Genomic DNA, 16,818 nt, shown 5'->3' with positions numbered 1-16,818 from the left:
CTCCAGTATTTATGCTGCAGTAGTTTGTGTCGGGGGGCTAGGGTCAGTTGGTTATACCTGGAGTACTTCTCCTGTCTTATCCAGTGTCCTGTGTGAATTTAAGTATGCTCTCTCTAATTCTCTCGTTCTCTCTTTCTTTCTCTCTCTCTGAGAACCTGAGCCCTAGGACCATACGTCAGGACTACCGGGCATGATGACTCCTTGCTGTCCCCAGTCCGCCTGGCCTTGCTGCTATTCCAGTTTCAACTGTTATGCCTGCGGTTACGGAACCCCTACCTGTCCCAGACCTGCTGTTTTCAACTCTTAATGATCGGCTATGAAAAGCCAACTGAGATTTATTCCTGATTATTATTTGACCATGCTTGTCATTTATGAACATTTTGAAAATCTTGGCTCTCTCTAATTTTCTCCTTCTCTCTTTCTTTCTCTCGGAGGACCTGAGCCCTAGGACCATACGTCGGGACTACCGGGCGTGGTGACTCCTTGCTGTCCCCAGTCCGCCTGGCCTTGCTGCTATTCCAGTTTCAACTGTTCTGCCTGCTGTTATGGAACCGCCACCTGTCCCAGACCTGTTGTTTTTCAACTCTTAATGATCGGCTATGAAAAGCCAACTGAAAATTATTCATGATTATTATTTGACCATGCTTGTCACTTATGAACATTTTTGAACATCTTGGCATAGTTCTGTTATAATCTCCACCCGGCACAGCCAGAAGAGGACTGGCCACCCCTCATAGCCTGGTTCCTCTCTAGGTTTCTTCCTAGGTTTTGGCCTTTCTAGGGAGTTTTTCCTAGCCACCGTGCTTCTACACCTGCATTACTAGCTGTTTGGGGTTTTAGGCTGGGTTTCTGTACAGCACTTCGAGATATTAGCTGATGTACGAAGGGCTATATAAAATAAACTTGATTGATTGATTGATCATCTACATGAGTTGAGAGAAGGCAGTATATCAAGGATAGTGACGGTTATATGGCAACCTTGGTTGAGACAAATGCAGAAACAGGAGGTAAAGCAGAAACCACAGTAATTTAAAGTTGCAATATTTCACTTTTTGGGCGACCCGACCAAATTCACATAGAAATATGTCATTCTCATTGAAAGAAAATCTAAGAAGCACTATATGTGCGCTATTTCTATGCTCCCTGTTCTTAAGTTTAGTTTTTGTGTCTTTTACTTTCAGTTTTGTACACCAGTTTCAAACAGCTGAAAATACAATATTTTTGGTTATGGAAAATAAAAAAATAAAAAAATATACTTACTTCTCGAACGGAAATTAGGGGAACTATTAGAATTTTTGCAACCAGGAAATGGTGGAGCCATTTTTTGCATAGCGCAGCTTTAACTAATAAAACACTGAAGCATCCTCTTCCCATTGAAATTAAGACAGCCAAACCAGACTGTGTACTTCAGTAAAGGTCCACTCTTTGGTTGTTTTTTTAGTGTGGAATGGATTCTTGAATAAGCCAGCATTGTATTGCTAAAGAGTAAGTCATTATTTTGATTATACAGTGCATTTAGACCCAGGGACATGATCCTCTACCTTTAATCAGTCAGGGGCAGTTGTGGCCAAGCCTCCCACGTCACCCAGTATCCAAACACACAACCTCCACAATCTTGTCTTCTTGTCTGCCACAAAAATAATTTATTGAGTGGATATCACTTGAAAACATTGGGCAACACTCTCCTCTCCAAATCCACAGAGCCTCCCCCCTATGACAAAGACAAGCCTATAATGTTGGTATCAAACTTAAATAGTGTATCACTTCTACTAACAATGTTCACTGGTTTCCGTTGCTTTGGTATCACATGGGACTACCCTTTTAAGTTAGATCAGTAAGCTATACTCCATTGGGTAGCTTCAGGCTTCGTTACGGCCCCTCTTCAAGATGATCTTATATAAGAGGATGTTATTTTGCAACAGAAGGTGCACCGTTAAGGTAGCATCTTTTGAAGTTGAAAGTCAACCTTAAAAGTTGTTCCAGTTATATTCAAGTATACTGATACGATACATGAACTAGGACATAACTTCTGACATACTAGATAATTGTCACGTTCCTGACCTGTTTTCTGTTGTTTGGTATGTGTTTATTGGTCAGGGCGTGAGTTTTGGGTGGGCAGTCTATGTTTTCTGTTTCTATGTTGGTTTTGGGTTGCCTGGTATGGCTCTCAATTAGAGGCAGGTGTTTGACGTTTCCTCTGATTGAGAGTCATATTAAGGTAGGTTGTTCTCACTGTTTGTTTGTGGGTGATTGTCGTCCGTGTCTGTGTCTGCGCACCACACGGGACTGTAGCGTTTGTTCGTTCGTTTGTAATAGTCTGTACCTGTTCCTACGTGCTTCGTGTTGTATGTAAGTTCTCATGGTTTAGGTCAGTCTACATTCGTTTTTGTTATTTTGTATCCTTCCAAGTGTTTGTTTTCGTGTTTCGTCGTTTGCTTTATTAAATCATTATGTATTCAAGACCCGCTGCACTTTGGTCGAATCACTACTCCTCCTCTTCGTATGAAGAGGAGGAGGAATGCCGTTACAATAATGTACATTATACAGTAAGAGGAAAAATCCAGAAACTTGTCTGTATGTCAAAGAGAACCAGTCCTGGGTTCAAATACTTTTGGAAATTATTGCTGATATGATCTTGATTGAGTTTAGCTGGTGTAATGGAACCAATAGAATAGTTGCAAAAGTGCTAACGTCGCCCATCTGGCACTCCAGGCAGACTAAAACGAGCACTACAAATATTTGAAAAAAACTCAAATAGTATTTGAACCCAGGTCTGAATAGAAGACAACACAGGAAAGATGAGTAAGTAGGTTAATACCCAGCTGAAGTGTGTCATTGAGTTCTTAAAACAGAAAGGCATCATCAAACACACACTGAAGAGAGGGATGTATTCCCCCAGTCACCGAGACAGCCTTTTGATGCAGAACCATCCCTCCTCCCTCTCACTCACTACGCTGTTGATGAATGAGCAGAAAGTGTGTCAGGAGGCCTGGAAAAAAAGAGAGAGAAAAACATCAGATAGAATTTATTCAGAGGGGTTCTCTATAGAACTAAATCTCAATTTCAGTGGCTGGAATTATACATTAGCATGAATGTTTTCCTGTGGATTTTGGGACTATGAGCAGGACTTGTGAGGTCAGTAATCTGGAACTGTGGGCCAAAGTTACCCTGACCATTTTAGATCACATCCTTCTCCCAGTTGTGACAATGATTCCGTCATTACGTAACAATGGGGATTCAGTCAGTACCATAACACTGAAAGAGTGGCTTGGCCCATAATGGATTTAGTGCAGGGACCGACAAATTCAGAACTGCATGGTATAATATCTGCATTGGCATCCCACAAACAGAAACACCCCCAAATCAAATGAAATGGGAGAAACAAAGAAGACATAGAAGAAGGATTATTTGAAGAAAAGCCTATCACAATAAAGCCAATGAGATGTATTAGGCTCTTCGGGGGACTCAAACACGTACCAAAACATACAACAGCAATATGAATGCACTCTTACCAATTTGGTTTAATTGGTGCAGCATGTTCAATGCCATCTCTTTGAAGCGATGAAGTAGAAAAACACATGAGATGTGTCTCTGGTGTATTCTGTTTGTTTGACAATCAGGTGTTAGTGCAAGAGTCGTGCAGATGGCTTAAATGTTAAATGCCTTACAAAATTAATTTCTGATCCATGGGGTCTTGTCTACTATAAACATAAGAGTATAGGTAGGATTTGGAATTTGGTCTCTTTTTCAATGAGAATATGGTGAAGGGCAAACTTTGGGGTAGATTCCGTAGATATTTTTCTTCCACAACATGGGGTTTACTGACCTCTAGAGTGGTTTTTGTGACTTTCCTCTGCCAAACATTTCAGCCATCTATCACAATATATCTGTCATCCCTCCAAAGACCCCCTTGTGCCTATAAAAATGTACAAACTTGAAGGTCCCTAGATTAAAGGAAGCTGTAATGTTGTTATTAGTTGTGACATGTCCTGACAAGAACTAGGACTGCTATTTCAGAAACCACAACAAATATTGACCATATGGAAGTCGAAACCAGTGACATACACGAGCCATCACATACGACATCGAATATAGGAAACCCTAAACTGTAACACCTCACGATAGAACTATTCAGTTCAGAGGCAACCCTGCATGAAATAACTGCACAAATGCGTAGACGTTCTAATTTGTATTCTAATTCATGGCAAATGTATGTAATTTCAAGTTCAAAATGTTTTCGGACACCAATGAATGGGTTTATGTGATAATGCAAGGACTGCGAACACAGCCTCCTCTCATACTCTCAACGTAAATATGTTCTTACTCCCTTGGTGACAAGCCATGTACTGTCTTGTCAGATGAGGACTTCTCTCAGGCCAACAACATGTTTTTAGCTTTTCAAGCTTTATTGGATAGTGATCCCTGTGGTTCAAAACAGCTTTGCTGTTATCTGGTGCCCTGCAAGCTACTGGCTTTTTGCTTTCACAAAGATCTGTGTTTGATGCACTTGGATATAGTCACATTGATTGATGTAGGGCCAGGTAAACGCTGGTGAGAGATTGTGAATTAGATGACAGAATGCAGCATAAAGCAGGTATTGTCAATCTAGCAGATCAATGGATTAGAACAGGGTGTTCTGGTCAAGAGGAAAGGCTGTGAATGGTCAGGAAAAGTACGCTGACTGTACACAAACATAGGACCATTCTAGGAGGCGTTTCAACATCTTGCAAGGGATACTGTTACAGAGAACTGCACCATTTCCTCAAGCCCCAAAGACATGTTCGTAATTGAGTTCAGTTCATTTGGCAGGCTTTGGAAACAGCAACCCAGCTGGTAATGGAATTTGGGTTGGCTCTTGTCGTGTTGGCGGGGTTATTTGCAAGGTATTGAGGTGGTATCACAAGGTCAAAGAGAGGTGAAGTCCAAGAAAAATATCTGGAATTAAAATGTTGAAGGCAACTCAGATTGGCAGAAATGATTAGTGTTCTCATGAGTGGGAACACCATTTTATTTTAGCATGGAAGTTGGAGAGAAGAGAAGGGAGGAGAAGAGAGTGTACTGTATGAGGAGAAGAGAAGGGAGGAGAAGAGAGTGTACTGTATGAGGAGAAGGGAAGGGAGGAGAAGAGAGTGTACTGTATGGGGAGAATGTGGAAATTAAACAGAGTAGCCGTATCCTAGACTAAATGTGGGTGACTCAAAGAAAGTGTGCCTTATTTAAAAAATACAGGAATATCATCCAGGGTTGGATGTGTTGATAATTATTTCATGAAACAAGCTGGGTGGGCAAATTACCATACCTCTGCCTGCTCAAAGTGCTGAGTTCTGTTATTCTTAGATGATACTAATAATGGTATGTTACGCAATGCAACTTTGGGATTGAGATCCATGGATCCCATTATGAAGATTTAAGTAAGAAAGTATACAAATCTATCATGAGCAACCTTATTGAAGATGGGGGTGCCTGGGGATTGAACTGTCTACCGCAGCAGTTTCCCATGTAATTAATCATATACACTATTGTTTTTTTTACCTGAGAGAACTGATAGGCTGTGAAGAAATTCATTTCCACAGTCTATATGTAGTCCGCAGATCCTCACGGTACCTTAGGGTGGATAAATATTGTATACTGTATATGATTAACTCTTGAAACCACTGCATATGAGGTATTATATACCGATACTATGTCAAGTTTAATCACACGGTAGAGTGCTTGTGATTGGCTGTATTTTGTCATGGGATTAGTGCATTCAAGAATCATAATAGTAATGGATCAAATGAGATTGATCATTGGTGTAATAAAAGTGGGAAAAGTGGGAATTAGTTCCCAATGGTGCCTATTGGTTAGTCAATACCTGCGTATCACCTTTATTCCACAGCTGCCTCTGTCACCTTTCTGACAGCTGTACACTCTAATGCTGGGTTGAGATCCCCTCCAGGAAATACAGAATCATTTTCCCTCAGCACGTTACCACAACCAATTGATTAACCACACCTCCTACACAACATAGTCCTACTCTATGGCAACCCACACAATCACACCACTTGCCCCATAAGGGTACTGGTAATAATCAGAGTCATAACAGTTATGACTCCATCGTGTTATATTGCCTATATTGTATGAGTGATTTTTATTGGTTACATCTCAATGTCTCCTTAGATGTGCTGTTTTGTTGGCGGCAACCACGATGAGTAGGCTGCACTTTGGCGTACAAAACCCTGTTGGCCGTACTAGTAACAGTATGGTATGATAAATTCAGGAGGTGGGGTCAAATACTCAATGATTCATTGATGCCGTACGTACTATAACTTTCAAGGGAAAGGGTTGTTTTTTGCAATGGGTTGTTGATTTTGGGGCACTTTCTGACTAGTCTAATCCCTCGGGTCCATGCGGGTTAAGTGTGTTGTTGGTTCTGTGCCGCTGCATAAGGCTTCCCCCCAGGCAGGCTGACCTATAGTGTGGATGGTTCCTTACTCTGACAATTTTACAGTATGTCTGGCGGGTCCAACTTCAGAGTAATGGACGACTTATACTGTAGGGTCCTTGCTTTAATCAAGCTAGATGGCTGGATGGTGGAGAGGCAGAGTGTGAAGCATTGTTTGGACATGAATACCCAATTTGTAGGAGGCACAGAGCTACAGTCCATGATTGCCGTCGAAGATCATAATTGTAGATAGCAAATTAAACTGGGACAGTGCTAAATGTAACACTTTCAGTGTACACATGAATCCCACTAATCCAGTGTTAAATGAACCCTTTTGAGTATTGAAAAAACAACACTTCCATGTGTGTGTGTGTACATGTGTGTGTGTACATGTGTAGACTGCAATTCTATTCAGTGTACACGGCTATGAACACCTATTTTGTGCATTTAAAGTCGCCGAAGGCATATCAGAACATCCAACATCCAACACACACAAATTCATTGATGAATACAGTTTTAATCACAATCCAGGAATACTGGTAATCATTTGTTTATCTTCACCTGACATATAAATCATAAACTATTGGGTTTTGTCTAGATTCAATCATTCAACAGAAATGCATCAGGAACAAGAAATGTCGCCTCTGAAGTCTGTCCATTGTTCATCCTGTTGCTATAGCGTATAACAGATGTGTTACAGAAAGCATTGATTTGAATGGATGCAAAACCCGATATTGCTGTCATACAATTAATATTATTTCATTAATAGAGCAACATTATAACCTAAAGAAGTAAGGGAGAAAAACAAACACAGATATCTATACCTAAATACATTTATGGCAGAACAGAACATGTTGACATTCCATAATGGGCCAGACAACATTAGAAGCCAGCAACGATGAGTGCACATAATGCATGAAACAGTGTCAGATTGAATGTGCCAATGTGACTGACCGGGATTCAAACCCAGGTCTCTTGAATGCCACAAGACTGTGTTAGCCCTCTGAGCTAAAGACTAGGCATTAGCTCTGAAGGGCTAACTCAAGTCTTTGCATCTCGGGAAAGATTACTCATCTTACACCAAGACCAAGATATTTTATTCATCTTGCACCAAGACCAAGATATTTTATTCATCTTGCACCAAGACCAAGATATTTTATTCATCTTGCACCAAGACCAAGAGAAATGACTCATCTTACACCAAGACCAAGATATTTTATTCATCTTGCACCAAGACCAAGAGAAATGACTCATCTTACACCAAGACCAAGATATTTTATTAATCTTACACCAAGACCAAGATATTTTATTAATCTTGCACCAAGACCAAGATATTTTATTCATCTTGCACCAAGACCAAGATATTTTATTCATCTTACACCAAGACCAAGATATTTTATTCATCTTGCACCAAGACCAAGATATTTTATTCATCTTGCACCAAGACCAAGAGAAATGACTCATCTTACACCAAGACCAAGAGATATTACCTATCTTACACCAAGAACAAGGGATATTAGTCATCTTACACCAAGACCCAGCCAACACTGCCTCATCTACACAGTAGAGAAGAGAAACCCCAGGGTCTGTAACTGTTTAAAGGCCAGCGTGTGTAACCACACACACTCTACCATTATATCACTCAAACCCAAAACACACAACAAGCTTAATGATCAAGTAGCAAAGTATATTTACATACCAGAGATACATGTCACTACTATAAGCAATTGGCTGCAAGTTGGTAATGGTAAAATACATGGGCGCACAATTTATTCTTTATGCGTATATAAATGTGTTATATATTTGAAGACTGTCGTTGTGAATCCCAGCCATTGACCCCAGGATATGATTGGTTGCTCTGTAACCAACCAGAGAATGGCAGTTTATCACAATCTCTTGAACTGTACTTGTAACCTGAGATACAGGTCTAAGATGATAGGGGTTAAGGTTCTTTTTTTAATCGCCACTACTCATGCGATATAACATGCATAGAGAAACAAGAGACAGTGCCATCTTGGCATGTTCTCTCGCCCAGAGCAGCATGATATGAACAATGGCAATGTTTCACCAAATGTTAGCTACTTCCATGCCGTTGATTACATATCCTAATGGGATGTGTTCGATGTTTTGTTACAATCTAATGATTATGGCTCGTTGTCCTTGCCCTGTAGAACAGAATTCATGCATCAGTTGTATACTGAGAGACTAATACAACGTATGTGCTTCTTTGATAGCTGTGCAGAATAGATTATAGAAATATAGAAATGGATGATGACGATATGCCGTTATCAGCGGTCGCAATGCCCTTGATTTACAATGCGTTTTGTTGTATTATTTATATTGGCTGTGCATTTGATAGATAGTCTCTCATGGCATTCATTGCTTATAAATCTGAAGAAAGGAATAAAAAAAAGATATATATATGTTAATTCAATAGATTTTCAAGCATTTAAAGAGGACAGAAATGTCATCAGTATTTCACATTGTCTTTTAAAACAGACAACTAATTAGACAACTCCAAATAAAAATGTGCACACTTACATCAAATCTGTTATATACATTATATTTACAGTTGGAGGTCATTTCAGCAGTACAGATCAGCCAAATGCTCCAAACCAAACAAACCCTCAACCCTGACACTTCCATGGAATGTTGTGAACAGAGGGAATCTATTTTCTACAATGCTAGTGTGCAACAGAGGGAGTTAACATACTGTAGTTATAGTCAACGTTACACCTTACAAAAATATCAGAATATTTCACAAAGACATGTTATACAGTATATAGCACAAGGCCGTTGGCAGGAGAGTTCGACAGCTATCAAAGATGGAGCTGATTTATAGGAATGCCGTCAATTTACTGAGTGAAATCCTGTCAAGCATTCACAATATCAAATAGAAAAGATGTGAACCGTGACAGATTCATTGAGTGCAGTGGTGGGTATGTTTCGATTACCAATCAATATTCCAATTTCAAGACTGTTTGACAGGATTTTGAAAACGTAATGGATGCCAATTAGCAAAATCCAGAACCTGAGATATTATAACCCTCAACAGTAGACATTAATTTTCACCTGTGTTAAAATGTTATAGTTGAGTATGTAATAATAATGATAATAGTATTAATAATAATAGCAATACTACTACTACTATTACTACTAATAATAATAATACACTGTATAGACATACATAAACAGGACCACTTCACTGTAAAATATGCAAATACTGTATGTGCACTTGAAAATGATATTATCTGACCAAGACAAAAAATATATACGTGATAAAGATGGCAAGCATCACAAAACATGAGTATATATTTTTGCATTGATCCGCATTCATAACAAATAATATGTAAATAATGATCAAGTATACATTACAATTAATTGTGTATATGCATAATACATTACATAACATTTGTATTTTATTTGGGTTTGTTAAAAAAAAAAAAATGTTATGGTTACCTTTTCTTTCTTGCAAATTGCACATATTGAATTGGGTATAAAGATCTCCATTATCAAACTGCAGAGAGGGCAAAAAGACTGGGAAGTATACAGTCCCAGTCCTACAGTATGGGTATTTATCTACATAGTTCTGTACAAAGTTTTAAGAATTAGCAATCCACCGCAATCCACAATTTGAGTACGTGTCACATTCCTGACCTGTTGTCTGTTATTTTTGTATGTGTTTAGTTGGTCAGGGTGTGAGTTGGGGTGGGCATTCTATGTTTTGTGTTTCTATGTTTAGGTCGTTGGTAATTAGCCTTATATGGTTCTCAATCAGAGACAAGTGTTTTACGTTTCTCTGATTGGGAACCATATAAAGGTAGGGTGTTCACACTGTTTGTTTGTGGGTGGTTGTCTTCCGTGTCTGTATGTATGTTCGTACCACACGGGACTGTAGCGTTTTTTGTTTATAGTCTATTCCTGTTCGTGCGTTCTTCGTCTTATTTTGTAAGTTCTCTAGTTCAGGTCTGTCTTCGTTCGTTTTGTTATTTTGTAATTATTCCAAGTGTTGTTTCGTGTTCGTCTTCGTCGTTTAATAAATTCATTATGTTTTCTAAACCCGCTGCATGTTGGTCTGATCCCTACTCCTCCTCTTCGGACGAAGAGGAGGAGAACAAGCGTTACAGAACCACCCACCAACGAAGGATCAAGCAGCGGGTTAACGGACAGCAGCAGGTGTACAAGGAGGAATGGACATGGGAGGAAATCCTAGACGGAGAAGGACCCTGGGCAGAACCAGAGGAGTGTCGCCGCCCCAAAGCGGAGCTGGAGGCAGCGAAAGCGGAGAGGCGGCGATATGAGGAGGCAGCACGGAAACAAGGCTGGAAGCCCGCAAGTCAAACCCAAAAATTTCTTGGGGGGGGGGCTCTCGGGGAATATAGTTGGGTCAGTCAGGGGACTTGAGCCAACTCCTCCTGCTTTACATAAGGAGCCGGTGAGGGCGGATTTGGAGGTGAGTGACGCAGAGACAGTAAAGGAGTTAATGGAGAAATTGAAGGAGAAAGATATGAGGGATGTACTGGTTTGGTGCATGAGGCACGGCATCCGTCCGAATGAACGTATTGGTGAGTTAATGTCACTGGGAACAGCTCTCCATACTCGTCCTGAGGTGCGTGCTAGCCGTCTGGTGAAGACAGTGCCTACACCACGCACCAAGCCTCCTGTGCGTCTCCAGAGTCCTGTGCGTCCTGTTACTGCTCCCCGCACTAGCCCTGAGATACGTGTTCCCAGCCCAATACCACCAGTGCTGGCACCACGCACCAAGCCTCCTGTGCGTCTTCAGAGCCCTGGTTCTCCTCCATGCACTCTCCCTGTGGTGCGTGTCTCCAGCCTAGTACCACCAGTGCTGGCACCACGCACCAAGCCTCATGTGCGTCTCCAGAGCCATGTACGCACTGTTCCTTCTCCCCGTACTCGCCATGATGTGCGTGCCCTCAGCCCGGTACCACCAGTGCCGGTATCAGGCACCAGGCCTATAGTACGCCTTGAGAGTCCAGTGTGCCCTGTTGTTGTTCCCCGCACTAGCCTGAAGGTGCGTGTCCTTAGCCCGGTGCCTCCAGTTCCGGCACCACGCACCAGGCCTACAGTGCGTCTCAGCCGGCCAGAGTCTGCCGTCTGCCCAACGGCGCCTGAACTGCCCGTCTGCCCAACGGCGCCTGAACTGCCCGTCTGCCCAACGGCGCCTGAACTGCCCGTCTGCCCAACGGCGCCTGAACTGCCCGTCTGCCCAACGGCGCCTGAACTGCCCGTCTGTCCAACGGCGCTTGAACTGTTGTTTTTCAACTCTTAATGATCAGCTATGAAAAGCCAACTGAAAATTATTCATGATTATTATTTGACCATGCTTGTCACTTATGAACATTTTTGAACATCTTGGCATAGTTCTGTTATAATCTCCACCCGGCACAGCCAGAAGAGGACTGGCCACCCCTCATAGCCTGGTTCCTCTCTAGGTTTCTTCCTAGGTTTTGGCCTTTCTAGGGAGTTTTTCCTAGCCACCGTGCTTCTACACCTGCATTACTAGCTGTTTGGGGTTTTAGGCTGGGTTTCTGTACAGCACTTCGAGATATTAGCTGATGTACGAAGGGCTATATAAAATAAAACTTGATTGATTGAACTGCCCGTCTGCCCAACGGCGCCTGAACTGCCCTTCTGCCCAACGGTGCCTGAACTGCCCGTCTGCCCAACGCCGTCTGACCTGTCCGTCTGCAAAGCGCCACATGAACTGCCCGTCTGTACTGAGCCTTCAAAGCCGCCCGTCTGTACTGAGCCGGCAAAGCCGCCCGTCTGCCATGAGCCTTCAGAGCCGTCCGCCAGACAGGAGCCGCTAGAGCCTTCCGCCAGACAGGAGCCGCTAGAGTCTTCCGCCAGACAGGAGCAGCCAAAGCCTTTCGCCAGACAGGATCAGCCAGAGCCTTCCGCCAGACAGGATCAGCCAGAGCCTTCCGCCAGACAGGATCAGCCAGATCCGTCAGCCAGCCATGAGCAGCCAGATCCGTCAGCCAGCCATGAGCAGCCAGATCCGTCAGCCAGCCATGAGCAGCCAGATCCGTCAGCCAGCCATGAGCAGCCAGACCTGTCAGCCAGCCATGAGCAGCCAGATCCGTCAGCCAGCCATGAGCAGCCAGATCCGTCAGCCAGCCATGAGCAGCCAGATCCGTCAGCCAGCCATGAGCAGCTAGATCCGTCAGCCAGCCATGAGCAGCAAGAGCCCGCCGGCCAGGATCCGCCAGAGCCCGCCGGCCAGGATCCGCCAGAGCCCGCCGGCCAGGATCCGCCAGAGCCCGCCGGCCAGGATCCGCCAGAGCCCGCCAGCCAGGATCCGCCAGAGTCGCCAGACAGTCATGAGCTGCCCTCCAGTCATGAGCTGCCCTCCAGTCATGAGCTGCCCTCCAGTCATGAGCTGCCTTCCAGTCATGAGCTGCCTTCCAGTCATGAGCTGCCTTCCAGTCATGAGCTGCCCTCCAGTCATGAGCTGCCCTCCAGTCATGAGCTGCCCTCCAGTCATGAGCTGCCCTACAGTCATGAGCTGCCCTACAGTCATGAGCTGCCCTACAGTCATGAGCTGCCACCCAGTCATGAGCTGCCACCCAGTCCGGAGCTGCCACCCAGTCCGGAGCTGCCACCCAGTCCGGAGCTGCCACCCAGCCCGGAGCTGCCACCCAGCCCGGAGCTGCCACCCAGGCCGGAGTTGCCAGTAGTCCGGAGCTGCCCCTCTGTCCTGAGCTGCCCCTCTGTCCTGAGCTGCCTCTCTGTCCTGAGCTACCTCTCTGTCCTGAGCTATCTCTCTGTCCTGAGCTACCTCTCTGTCCTGAGCTACCTCTCTGTCCTGAGCTACCTCTCTGTCCTGAGCTACCTCTCTGTCCTGAGCTACCTCTATGTCCTGAGTTATCTAGGGGGGACCGGTGTGAAGGTTCCTAGACCAGGGTTGGGGGCGAGGATCGCCACTCGGAGGACGCTAAGGAGGGGGACAAAGACAATGGTGGAGTGGTGTCCTCGTCCTGCGCCGGAGCCGCCACCGCGGACAGATGCCCACCCAGACCCTCCCCTTGAGTTTTAGGGGTGCGCCCGGAGTTCGCACCTTGAGGGGGGGGTTCTGTCACGTTCCTGACCTGTTGTCTGTTATTTTTGTATGTGTTTAGTTGGTCAGGGCGTGAGTTGGGGTGGGCATTCTATGTTTTGTGTTTCTATGTTTAGGTCGTTGGTAATTAGCCTTATATGGTTCTTAATCAGAGACAGGTGTTTTACGTTTCTCTGATTGGGAACCATATAAAGGTAGGGTGTTCACACTGTTTGTTTGTGGGTGGTTGTCTTCCGTGTCTGTATGTATGTTCGTACCACACGGGACTGTAGCGTTTTTTGTTTATAGTCTATTCCTGTTCGTGCGTTCTTCGTCTTATTTTGTAAGTTCTCTAGTTCAGGTCTGTCTTCGTTCGTTTTGTTATTTTGTAATTATTCCAAGTGTTGTTTCGTGTTCGTCTTCGTCGTTTAATAAATTCATTATGTTTTCTAAACCCGCTGCATGTTGGTCTGATCCCTACTCCTCCTCTTCGGACGAAGAGGAGGAGAACAAGCGTTACAGAACCACCCACCAACGAAGGATCAAGCAGCGGGTTAACGGACAGCAGCAGGTGTACAAGGAGGAATGGACATGGGAGGAAATCCTAGACGGAGAAGGACCCTGGGCAGAACCAGAGGAGTGTCGCCGCCCCAAAGCGGAGCTGGAGGCAGCGAAAGCGGAGAGGCGGCGATATGAGGAGGCAGCACGGAAACAAGGCTGGAAGCCCGCAAGTCAAACCCAAAAATTTCTTGGGGGGGGGGGCTCTCGGGGAATATAGTTGGGTCAGTCAGGGGACTTGAGCCAACTCCTCCTGCTTTACATAAGGAGCCGGTGAGGGCGGATTTGGAGGTGAGTGACGCAGAGACAGTAAAGGAGTTAATGGAGAAATTGAAGGAGAAAGATATGAGGGATGTACTGGTTTGGTGCATGAGGCACGGCATCCGTCCGAATGAACGTATTGGTGAGTTAATGTCACTGGGAACAGCTCTCCATACTCGTCCTGAGGTGCGTGCTAGCCGTCTGGTGAAGACAGTGCCTACACCACGCACCAAGCCTCCTGTGCGTCTCCAGAGTCCTGTGCGTCCTGTTACTGCTCCCCGCACTAGCCCTGAGATACGTGTTCCCAGCCCAATACCACCAGTGCTGGCACCACGCACCAAGCCTCCTGTGCGTCTTCAGAGCCCTGGTTCTCCTCCATGCACTCTCCCTGTGGTGCGTGTCTCCAGCCTAGTACCACCAGTGCTGGCACCACGCACCAAGCCTCATGTGCGTCTCCAGAGCCATGTACGCACTGTTCCTTCTCCCCGTACTCGCCATGATGTGCGTGCCCTCAGCCCGGTACCACCAGTGCCGGTATCAGGCACCAGGCCTATAGTACGCCTTGAGAGTCCAGTGTGCCCTGTTGTTGTTCCCCGCACTAGCCTGAAGGTGCGTGTCCTTAGCCCGGTGCCTCCAGTTCCGGCACCACGCACCAGGCCTACAGTGCGTCTCAGCCGGCCAGAGTCTGCCGTCTGCCCAACGGCGCCTGAACTGCCCGTCTGCCCAACGGCGCCTGAACTGCCCGTCTGCCCAACGGCGCCTGAACTGCCCGTCTGCCCAACGGCGCCTGAACTGCCCGTCTGCCCAACGGCGCCTGAACTGCCCGTCTGTCCAACGGCGCTTGAACTGTTGTTTTTCAACTCTTAATGATCAGCTATGAAAAGCCAACTGAAAATTATTCATGATTATTATTTGACCATGCTTGTCACTTATGAACATTTTTGAACATCTTGGCATAGTTCTGTTATAATCTCCACCCGGCACAGCCAGAAGAGGACTGGCCACCCCTCATAGCCTGGTTCCTCTCTAGGTTTCTTCCTAGGTTTTGGCCTTTCTAGGGAGTTTTTCCTAGCCACCGTGCTTCTACACCTGCATTACTAGCTGTTTGGGGTTTTAGGCTGGGTTTCTGTACAGCACTTCGAGATATTAGCTGATGTACGAAGGGCTATATAAAATAAAATTGATTGATTGAACTGCCCGTCTGCCCAACGGCGCCTGAACTGCCCTTCTGCCCAACGGTGCCTGAACTGCCCGTCTGCCCAACGCCGTCTGACCTGTCCGTCTGCAAAGCGCCACATGAACTGCCCGTCTGTACTGAGCCTTCAAAGCCGCCCGTCTGTACTGAGCCGGCAAAGCCGCCCGTCTGCCATGAGCCTTCAGAGCCGTCCGCCAGACAGGAGCCGCTAGAGCCTTCCGCCAGACAGGAGCCGCTAGAGTCTTCCGCCAGACAGGAGCAGCCAAAGCCTTTCGCCAGACAGGATCAGCCAGAGCCTTCCGCCAGACAGGATCAGCCAGAGCCTTCCGCCAGACAGGATCAGCCAGATCCGTCAGCCAGCCATGAGCAGCCAGATCCGTCAGCCAGCCATGAGCAGCCAGATCCGTCAGCCAGCCATGAGCAGCCAGATCCGTCAGCCAGCCATGAGCAGCCAGACCTGTCAGCCAGCCATGAGCAGCCAGATCCGTCAGCCAGCCATGAGCAGCCAGATCCGTCAGCCAGCCATGAGCAGCCAGATCCGTCAGCCAGCCATGAGCAGCTAGATCCGTCAGCCAGCCATGAGCAGCAAGAGCCCGCCGGCCAGGATCCGCCAGAGCCCGCCGGCCAGGATCCGCCAGAGCCCGCCGGCCAGGATCCGCCAGAGCCCGCCGGCCAGGATCCGCCAGAGCCCGCCGGCCAGGATCCGCCAGAGCCCGCCAGCCAGGATCCGCCAGAGTCGCCAGACAGTCATGAGCTGCCCTCCAGTCATGAGCTGCCCTCCAGTCATGAGCTGCCTTCCAGTCATGAGCTGCCTTCCAGTCATGAGCTGCCTTCCAGTCATGAGCTGCCCTCCAGTCATGAGCTGCCCTCCAGTCATGAGCTGCCCTCCAGTCATGAGCTGCCCTACAGTCATGAGCTGACCTACAGTCATGAGCTGCCCTACAGTCATGAGCTGCCACCCAGTCATGAGCTGCCACCCAGTCCGGAGCTGCCACCCAGTCCGGAGCTGCCACCCAGTCCGGAGCTGCCACCCAGCCCGGAGCTGCCACCCAGCCCGGAGCTGCCACCCAGGCCGGAGTTGCCCCTCTGTCCTGAGTTGCCCCTCTGTCCTGAGCTGCCCCTCTGTCCTGAGCTGCCTCTCTGTCCTGAGCTATCTCTCTGTCCTGAGCTATCTCTCTGTCCTGAGCTACCTCTCTGTCCTGAGCTACCTCTCTGTCCTGAGCTACCTCTCTGTCCTGAGCTACCTCTATGTCCTGAGTTATCTAGGGGGGACCGGTGTGAAGGTTCCTAGACCAGGGTTGGGGGCGAGGATCGCCACTC

Source organism: Salvelinus namaycush, chromosome 7 (assembly GCF_016432855.1).
Source record: "Salvelinus namaycush isolate Seneca chromosome 7, SaNama_1.0, whole genome shotgun sequence".
Classification (NCBI taxonomy): Eukaryota; Metazoa; Chordata; class Actinopteri; order Salmoniformes; family Salmonidae; genus Salvelinus; species Salvelinus namaycush.
The sequence above is the reverse complement of the archived record's forward strand: the minus strand, read 5'-3'. Positions refer to the sequence as shown.